At 39.5% G+C, this 10,287-nt stretch overlaps 1 pseudogene; it reads right to left on the bottom strand.

Annotated features, from left to right (window-relative positions):
• Positions 1 to 1,320: 1,320 nt before the first annotated feature.
• On the bottom strand, positions 1,321 to 9,972 carry LOC119525929 (annotated as a pseudogene).
• Positions 9,973 to 10,287: the final 315 nt, after the last annotated feature.

Here is a 10,287-nt window from a genome sequence, read left to right as displayed (position 1 = left end):
AAAATTGACTTTGTTTTTAAGATTAAATAGCAGATTGACTTCACATTTGGTGGCCAGCTGTGTGTACCCTAATTTCTCATCTTTTATTTTCTTAATAATTTTACATTTCATAAGCCCTGAGTTATTAGATAACCTGCTAATGATTGCTATACTTTTACTTTATACTTTACTCCACTCAATTTGAACCCCACATAAGTATTTAAAGTTATATACAGATGGTGTAACTACAACAATGATATAATTCACTACTAACATAGTTAGATTGCTAATAAGGCCTATAAAAGTTGCATATTTATGCATTTTTAACTTGCTAGGAGCAATTCTTAAAATTACATCTATAATTCTGTCAGTAATAAGTGCTTTTCATTTTGCTTACTTCTACATGAACAACCGATTTACTTTTTTCCTCTCTTGCAGAACAACTCTTTTTTTCTTCCCCAAATATAAATGTTACTGTTTTCCAACCAAATAGGTGCTAAAAGAAACTGAGACTCTAAATAGCATATGAATAACTGCAATGCTTAGAGAGAAATATGCTCACAATAGCATTCAATAAATGTTGTTACATGTGGAATAAATGAATTGTAAGGCAGCTGTTTGAGTCATATGCAGTTCGACATACACTGTAACTAATTTGTTTAACTAGGGAATTTAGGTTACCAGATTTAATTCAAATGTAATTCAAGCATTTGAAAATAAAAAACAATTTAACAATTCTCAGAAAAAGTAAAGTTAATCATAGCTGTTACTTGTAGTTGATAGAAAAAAGAAAAGAATTCCTTTCCAGCTAAATTATTTGTATAACTAAGGGGAAGAGATAAAATATTAAGTATTGGTCAAGTCATTATCATTTTCTCCACAATTATCCTTGCAGCTTTTTGATCTCTATTCCTGTTAGCTTCTCTAGCTGAGAGAGAATTTTATCATCTGAATGTATTTCCCCATCTCCTAAGTACCTAGTGTTAGCGAAAAGCCACCATATCATGCCATATGTCTGCATTTAATTTTTGATAACATTCAATTTTTCCTATTTAAATGATGCTGTATAGGATATGAAACAATCTGTCAATTTATTATGCAAATGCTTGCTTATTATATTTTTTGTTAGTGTTGATGCATGTGTACTTTTCATCTAGTGCATTAATAAAAAACTACTACTCTTTTTAGAAAGGATACACAGATAAATTCTTAAGGTAATGGCTTTTGCCTAACATTTTTAGTTGGTTACAAGACAATTGAAATGGCAAAAACATTGACGACACAGTTGGACTACACAGACACATTCTTAAATTAGTGGCTTTTGCCTAACAGTTTAGTTGGTTACAAGACAATTGAAATGGCAAAAACATTGACGATGCAGTTCATGGTTCGGTTCTCCCATCTTATGGTACAGGTTCCTGAAACACACACAAAAGAAGGACTTTTAAATACCAGGAAAACATCAAAATGACCAGGATATATATGTTTTTGATTGGTTTTAATATTTTATTTCCTTCAACCTGTTAAATCCTTACATTTCATATTTTCTTGAAGGCATGCTTGTCACTAGGTTCAAAGCTTCCTGTTGATTGATGAGAGTCTCTTTGGACTTTAACTAGAGATGAATAAGCATTTGATAAAAAGTGCACTGTTTGGCTATGCTACAAGTTGGATTTTGTTTGAATCAGCTGAAAGGTCTCTTACCGTCAGATGTAGTATCCCAAAGACATGAGCTGGCAGTGTGAAAGCCATATGCACTCCTGCATCACTGCACAGGTCACTAAAAATAATGTCACAGTGTTAGGATACTCACAAACAAAGGGAAAAATATCCAAAATATAAGCGTTTGAGGTCAGAGCTCTGAAAGCTGTAAAAACAACAGAAAACAAAGCACCCAACAAATGGATTGATGAGAAAAAAAAGTCAATCATCTTGATCATCCACTATGAAGTTCTTGACCCCAAAGAATCCAATCTGTTGCTCATTGCCTTAACCATTGGTGATCGTATGGCAGTAAAGTACTGGGCCAAATTGTGTGCCTTGTCCCATGGGCATAATACAGGCACAGAAATGAAAGAAACATTCAACTTTATAAATGGTTATAGAGGAGAACTTCACAGTTCTACCCACAAAGAGGCATGGGATACTGAAAGGAACATAGCAGAACTGAGAGATTTTCAATGGAAGGAGATAACTGATGAAAATGTAAAGGGTGATGCTGCTACTGAGGACAAGCAGATGCCTGACAACAGCTCTAACTGCTTCTGAGCAGTAAAAAATCTCTATTTTTTTCATGTAGTATATTATATATTATCTTCGGATCAATAAATAAGTCAGAAGTCCTTCATACCTTTTTAGAATTCAACTTAAGTGTCTATCATCCACATACATTCTCTAAATTCGGAGAAAATCAGAAGGACAAAGGTGAGTAAACTAGTGAGGAAGGACACTAACACTTACCAACATATTTATAAGCTTTTCCCAACTTAACCAAATGGGTTAAGGATTGTTCCACTATTTTCGCAGTCCACTGGTTGATACTGTTTTGATTATAATCTTCACCACCTAAGATGTCATCTACACACTAAAGTGGCAGAGGATAAATTAGCCAAAATGACAAATTTTACGCAAACAGAACCAAAATTTTTTTTCAAGAAATCAAGTATATTTATAACCTAGTAAAGCATCTTGGAAAACATGCATTTGGTAACCATTTATTAGGCACTGTCACTAACTGATTAGGTGGAAATTCTTTGAAATTCTTTGAAATTTCCGTCTGCATTATCTCACACTATGAGATACTATGGGGGCATATAAAGATAAATATGATATGGCCTCTGTTGTAAAGAACTTAATAATCTAGTAGAGAAGGTAATAAAAGAACTCTATTATCGGGAAAAAAGTATTGTGAAAACATGGAGAGAGGGATATACCTTTTTACTTTTGATGAGGAGGCAGAATGGTGTAGCCTTTCTGGAAATCAGAGTAGTGGTTCCACAAGAAGCTATGTATGTGGGGGCCATAAGGTTCTGCAATCTCATTATGGGTTATGTACCTGGAAGATCTGAGGGCAGAGAAATGAATGGACATTTGCACACTGGTGTTTATGGAGCAAGTATACATGATTTGCAATGAGTGCAGGTGGCCTAAGTGTACATTGACTGAGGAACAGAATGGTCAGCTGTTGTGTGTGCATACAATGGAGTACTGAGCAACTGCAAGAAGGAGTGAAGCTGTGAGACACACAAAGAGGTGAATGGATCCTGTAGATAGCATTTTGAGTGAACTACACCAGAAACAAAGGCAAACACTATAATGCCTCACCAATATGGACTAACTACAATGTGTAAACTCAGAATTGAATCTTAGAGCACAGCCTATCAGGGAAATGATTATTTTAATGGTTGCTAGATTGTAAGCTCTTACAGCAGTCAAGTCTATTCCTGAATTGTAATGGCTATCTCCAAACTCTGAGATGCTCATCCCTTTGTGTATAACCTGATTGGTCTCTGGGAAGTTGGGTATCTGTGTGACACCTGAAACTCAGAGCTAGAGCTCGGCAGATATGAATGTCAGTATTAATTAGTACATACAGCAATTGTTTAAAAAAAGCTGAAAAAGAGCCTGGACTTCAATTAGAGATATGAGTGAAGAAGATCTGGTTAAGACTAGGGCAAATAGGGCCAAAGGGTAAAGGTTGAAATTGACTGTGTTTTTAAAACTTCAACTTCCATGTGCGACCCAGAGAAAGAGAAGTGTATTTGATGCAGGATCTATATTTTCTAAACAACATAACTTCTACAGTCAGTTGGTTCAAACACCGTAATTACATGGAACTTTGAATAGGAAGTGAGACCTGGTAGGTTTATATAGGTTTAAAGTCAAATAGTGACACATCCCAAAGAATTGGACACGAATAAAAATAATCTGTAGGCTCCCCCTGAGGAGCTGGGGGAGGATGCAGAAGTGTTGGACTTCCTCCCTGGATTGTTGCTGATGTTCTCACAAACATTGAGGACTGACAGATTCGAATACTGAGCCCTCTGTCTTGGGGCTTGCCCTTGTGAAGCTTGTTGCTTCAAAGAAGAGGCTAAACTTGCTTATAATTGTGCCATAGAGTCTCCCCGAGTAACTCTTTGTTGCTCAGATGTGATGGCCCTCTCTCTCTAGCTAAGCCAACTCGGCAGGTGAACTCACTGCCCTCCCCCCTACGTGGGACCCGACTCCAAGGGGTGTGAATCTCCCTGGCAACGCAGGATATGACTCCCGGGGATGAATCTGCACCCAGCATCGTGGGACTGAGAACATCTTCTTGACCAAAAAGGGGATGCGAAAGGAAATGAAATAAAGTTTCACTGGCTGAGAGATTTCAAATGGAGTTGAGAGGTCACTCTGGTGGACATTCTTACACACTATATAGATAAACCCTTTTTAGGTTTTAATGTATTGGAAAAGTTGGAAGTAAATACCTGCAACTATCAAACTCCAACCCAGTAGCCTTGACCCTTGAAGATGATTGCATAACAATGTAGCATATAAGGAGTGACAGTGTGATTGTGAAAAATTTGTGGATCACACTCCCTTTATCCAGTGTATGGATGAGTAGAAAAATGGGGACAAAAACTAAATGAAAAATAGAGTGGGATGGGGAGGGGGATGATTTGGGTGTTCTTTTTAACTTTTATTTCTTATTCTATTCTTATTCTTTCTGGTGTAAGGACAATGTTCAAAAATAGATTGGGGTGATGAATGCATAACTATATGCTGGTAATATGAACAGTTCATTGCACACCACGGATGAAGGTATGCTGTGTGAATATATCTCAATAAAACTGAATTTAATTAAAAAAAAGAACTCTATTATCTATAATACAAGGAAGACTAATCAAGGGTGATAAATTAGTATATAACCGATTACCATGGCAAGGGTGTTTCAAGAATGGCTTTGAAACAGCTGGGATTTTGAACTGGAAACACAGGATGGGCATAATTTTAAAATGAAATTATTATATATAATAATTACATTCTCATTTATACTACTCAATTGCTTAGCTAAAAAAAAAAAAAAAATGAGCACACCTGCCACTGAAAGCAAATAGCCAACCAACACCACCTTCCAGGTGCTCTAGCAACAGAAAAGTAAAAAAAACTTTGCCATTGTGCTTATCTGCATCTGGTTCTGATATCCGATTAAGAACACTGGTTTTAGCAGCATAATTCTATGTTTTAAGCTGGCTTTGCCACCTACTCGCTGTGTGACCTTTAGCAAGTGACTTACACTCTCTAAGCCGCTATACTCCTAATGATTAAAGTAGGGATAACAGCATGATTTTATCAGGTTGTCATGAAGAACCTGACAATGAATGCACTTGGCATTCACTATCAGTACAGTGGCTGGCACAGACTAAGCGCTTAAATAAGGTTAGACATTATTCTTATCATTATTATTATTGCAGCTGTTATTTTGTATCAAGTAATAAAGCATGGGTAATAAACCACTCATTCAATTCATTTATATTATCCAACTTAATAACACATACACACACACAACTTTCATTTACTATAATTAGATTGTAGTAAAGATTTATAAAGACATTAATGATTATGGAAGCTTAAGCTGCATTGTATAAAATCTTCACTAACGATAAAATTTTAAAAGAGAAATTAAATAATTTAAAATGATTGAATAAAGTAATATGGCTCAAATTATTCTTAAAGAATTTTCAATAACCTGACAGATTAGGAGGGGCAGTGGCCTACAAGTCATGAGAACAGGGTTTTAATTTCTGCTTTACCATTACCAAACTGATGACCTTTGGGCAAACCCCTTCTCTCTAGACTGCCCTTCTGTGCTAGTTTGGGATCTTTTGATTAGGTTGTTTCCATGGAGACTGACCCACCCAACTGTGGGTGAGACCTTTTGATTAGATTATATCCATGGAGGTGTGACCCTGCCTGTTCAAGGTGGGTCTTGATTGGTTTATTAGAGTCTTTAAGAGAGCTCAGGGGCAGACATGGGCTGACAAGCAGTCTTTCTGTCTGTTTGGAGATGCAGACAGAAAGATGTTTGGAGATGCTTAGCCAAAAGATGAAGCCCAATTGCCCCAGAGAAGCTAAGAGAGGACCCCAGATGCTTGGAGAGAAATGATCTGGGAGAACAGTAAGGATGCACAGGAGCTGACAGAGAGAGGCTAAGAGAGACAGAAGCCCAGAGGCATTTTGGAGAAAGCCATTTTGAAACCAGAACCCAGGAGCAAAGGACCAGCAGATGCCAGCCACATGCTTTCCCAGCTGACAGAGGTGTTCCAGAAGCCATTGGCCTTTCTTCAGTGAAAGTATCCTCTTGTTGATATCTTAGTTTGGGTGCTTTTATGGCCTTAGGACTGTAAATTTGTGACCTAATAAATCCCCCTTACAAAATTTCTGGCATTTTGCATGACAGCAGCTTTAGCAAACTAGAACATCTTCCTTAAAGGAAAAGTGAGAACTTTTTTTTCAGAGAACTCTTTCTGGTTCTCTAAAAGGACTACTCTAAGTTCTCTGAACAAGGGAAGACACCATTTGGGGGTGGGGCCCCACTGTAAATAGGCCTAATTAATATTAATCAACATTTAGCCTTTTAATTATCATTAACCGGGAGGCCCACTAGACAATGAGGTCATTAAATAGCTCTGTATTCCCAGGGCCCAGCTCAGGACTTGAGCACAAAGTAGGAATTTAACATTTGTTGCAGTAACGTTGGCTTTGATATACTGTCTGGGGATCCTAAATCAAATATACTTTAGACTAAGTTCCAAATTAATTCCATTTATAACTCAAGTTTTTCTTTGAGTATATATGCACATCACTGATAAGTGAGTGGCTCTAAGACTACAGCAGGAAAAAAGAAGGAATGAAAGAAAAAGTCATCAAGAGATAGAGAAAACAGAAGTATATATTGAAACTATATAATCATCTAGGAAGTGCCAAAAGGTTTTAAGAGAGTTCTCACTCTCAAGACTTTCTAATGAAATGGCTCAATGGCAGAAGAAAGTTGGCTAATGGGAAGAGAGGAGGAGGGAAGGGGGTAGACACGTAGCTGAAGAAAGTAGCCTGCAGCAATTTCTCTAAAGCCCTACACTTCTTATAAAAATTCAAAGTTTGTTTCTGATGTCAAGATGTATCAGAGTTTGTATTTAAAAATGTTTTCAGTTAAATGATTTACATGACTTAATTCCCTCTCCCAAATACTTAAGTAAATTCATGTTCTTAAATGCATCCAGTGGCTTCTAGCACTACCCAGCCACGGCAAAGTACATATATTCAAGTGTTAGAGGCATGTTTTAATTAAAAAACAAAACAAAACAAAACATGCACATGGTTTTAAAAGCCCAATGGAATAGAAAGGCTTAAAATGAAAAGCAAGAGTCCCTTTTCCACCCTTCCCCATCCCCAGTCTCATTCTCCAGAGGAAAAGACCTTTTAGTGTGCAACTGTTTATAACTTTAAAAAATTCCAATCAATGCAGCAAGCTTCAAGATGAAACAAAAATGTATAACTCACCTCTTTAACAATATTGTGAGCTTCATCAGCATTAAAGCCCTAAAGGGAAAAACAAAAGATAAAGCTGCTTTCAACACAGACTTCCTTTTATTTGTAGTCTTGATGATATACATAATACCCCAGGCTGACCCAGACAGGTGTTAGTGAAAGAGACCATTAGTGATAAGGGGCATCAGGTCTACCTTGCCTGCCAATCCTACCCGAACACTTTTTAAAATATAGGACATCTTCCCCACCCACCTCCCAGGAGATTTTGATTCAGGTCTGGGGCAGAACCTGGGCAAGTACTATAAAAAATTTTTTTTTTAACTTTACTGGTGATTTGGATGAACAGCCTAGACTGAGAATCAATGTACTGTAAAGTCTGGGAAATGGATATAAAGATGTATTGTGTTAACAGTATATAGGAAATGGTTGCAGGTAAGTGAGAATGAGGTGGTCTATGAAAAGACTAAATAGATTACCAATTCTGTTTTTATTTTATCCTAGGCAAAAGTGTGTCTTTCCTGAATTAAAGATTATGAACGTACTTGCTATTTCAAAATTATCAGTTTAGAACTGCAAATAGATGTGGCAACTTAGTCTTTTCTTTAGAGCGGTTTGTTAGGATCCTGAATTCAAAGCAAGTCTTATAACTGAAACTGTGGAACTGTAACTCATAACATTCTTCGAAATTTGCCAACCACTTGTTAAATCATACTTTGAAAGTTATCACTTTTCTGTATATATTTCTCAATAAACATGTAAAAAATAATTAGCTGCATGGAATTTACAATAAAGAATATTTAATATTTAAAAAAAGCAAGTCTTATGTGATAAGACTGAACCTTAAACCAAGACATTTCATGTAATACATTATTGGTTTCCATGGAGATCCTTATTAGGTGCTTTATGACAGCATTTTTGTAAAAATCACTATAGAAGTGTAACTTAAAATTAGCTCAAACAAGCAAATTCTGAAAATAAGTTTCTGACAAGTATCATCTTGAGTATAGATTAAAGTTTTTCAACTCATTTAATTACACCACAGAACTTCCAAACATCAAAGGTATAAAAATACCCTGAATATTTAGGAGTATTATGAAAAGAATCTCATGTTTTGATCCTGTTAAAACAATCATTTTGCTTAAAATCAGGACCTTAACTATTTTCAAAATTTGACTACAATTCACTTTGATTTGGAAAGTCACCTAATAATGGGGATGTACAGGGTGGCTATGGCAACACATGTAATTGTATTTCTTTTAAAATATATTTAGGAAGTACTGCAGTAAAGAACCCTCTTAGGACACAGGAGACTATAAGCTGTTGGGCAGGATCCCTGAGGGTGAGCAAGCTGTAGGATTTCTTGTGCCTCAAGTTTCTACTTCTAAAATTAGAACATTTAACCATTCACCTGCAAGCTAAGTAAGTATGTACACTACCTGCTTCAGAGAACTAATTTAAACGTGGGTTTAGCTTTGGCACAAGCCCGCATCCTTAAAGATGACATCTCCTGGACCTGAAGCCCCTTCCATGAGTCTAATACACCATTTTAAGGTGTGCACCTACCACGATCCTACATTTACTCCCCGTACCCCACCCCACCCCACACCATTCACTTATGGCTACCACTGGGCAGAAAATGTCTGTCTTCTCTGCCCTTGCAGGCCTGTCAAAGACTATGCTGGGATCCAACAGACTTCATTCTCCTAGTGGTTAAGTGAAGCAAACAATACTCTGGGTCGTCAGAGGCCTGGGTTCAAATCGAGCATAAGTCATTAAACTTTGGGCAAGTCACTCAGACACGATGAAAGTCAGAGTCCCCATCAGTTAAAAGGAAGATAACTGACATCATGGGGTGAGAATGACGTCATGATTAGGATTAGGGAAACCAGACTAGGCAAGCAAAGGCTCCTAATCCACAGAGCATCTCTCCTTCCAGCCCACCCAGGCCAGAAGAGCGGGAGCGGCTTGGTCACCAGGGCCCAGAGGGACCCGGAGCCAGGCCTCGCTCGCGGGGTTGCAGCACCGCTTTGGGGACGCCAAGGGGAGGAGAAAACAGCCGGGAAGACCGGTTTCCAGGCCCGCTAGGCAGACTGGCCGCGCCCGCCACCCCATCCCCATCCCAACGCCTCCCCACACACCCCAAGCTAGGTTTCCCATTCCTCGGCCCTGGTCCCACCTCCTGTCCCAAATGCTCCTGACCACCTCGGTCCCCAAGCCCACTCTCAGGAGCATGGGGAGGGGAAGACGCGGATCTGTGGGGCGGATCCCCTGTCCCGGTTCCCAGTCCCAAGGATCGGAGCCGGGTTCGGAAGACGCCACGCCCCAACTCTCCAGCCCGCTGGGCGCTGCCGGAGGACCACCCGGCGGAAACCTCGCGCCGGAGCGGGCGGGGACGGGGGTCGGGGTCTCTCCCGGGCGGCTGAGGGGCGGTACCTCGTCGCAGTGGCGGTAATATTCTTCCATGGTGCTGCCTAGCCTCCCCCGAGGCGGAGCAAAGGGCGGGTCGAGCACGGCGGCCGCGCACTGGCCTCCCGCGAGGCCCCGCCCCGTATAATGCCTCAGGCCTTCCCCGGCATAGGCCCCGCCCCTGTGTCTTAGTGGCCGAGCCCGCCAAGGGCGGTGGGAGACATCTCCCCGGTAGCGGGGGAGGCCTCCTAGGCAAAGCACTTCAGTCCGGGAGCCTCCTCCTTGCTGCCTCCGACCTTTCTGGAAAAAAAGGAGAGGTGCTAAAGAGCTGGGAATTGTGCCACTGTGTAGAGCAGATGGAGGTCCCCTAGT

The sequence above is a fragment of the Choloepus didactylus genome (assembly GCF_015220235.1).
Source record: "Choloepus didactylus isolate mChoDid1 chromosome Y unlocalized genomic scaffold, mChoDid1.pri SUPER_Y_unloc1, whole genome shotgun sequence".
Taxonomy (NCBI): domain Eukaryota; kingdom Metazoa; phylum Chordata; class Mammalia; order Pilosa; family Megalonychidae; genus Choloepus; species Choloepus didactylus.
The sequence above is the reverse complement of the archived record's forward strand: the minus strand, read 5'-3'. Positions and strand labels throughout refer to the sequence as shown.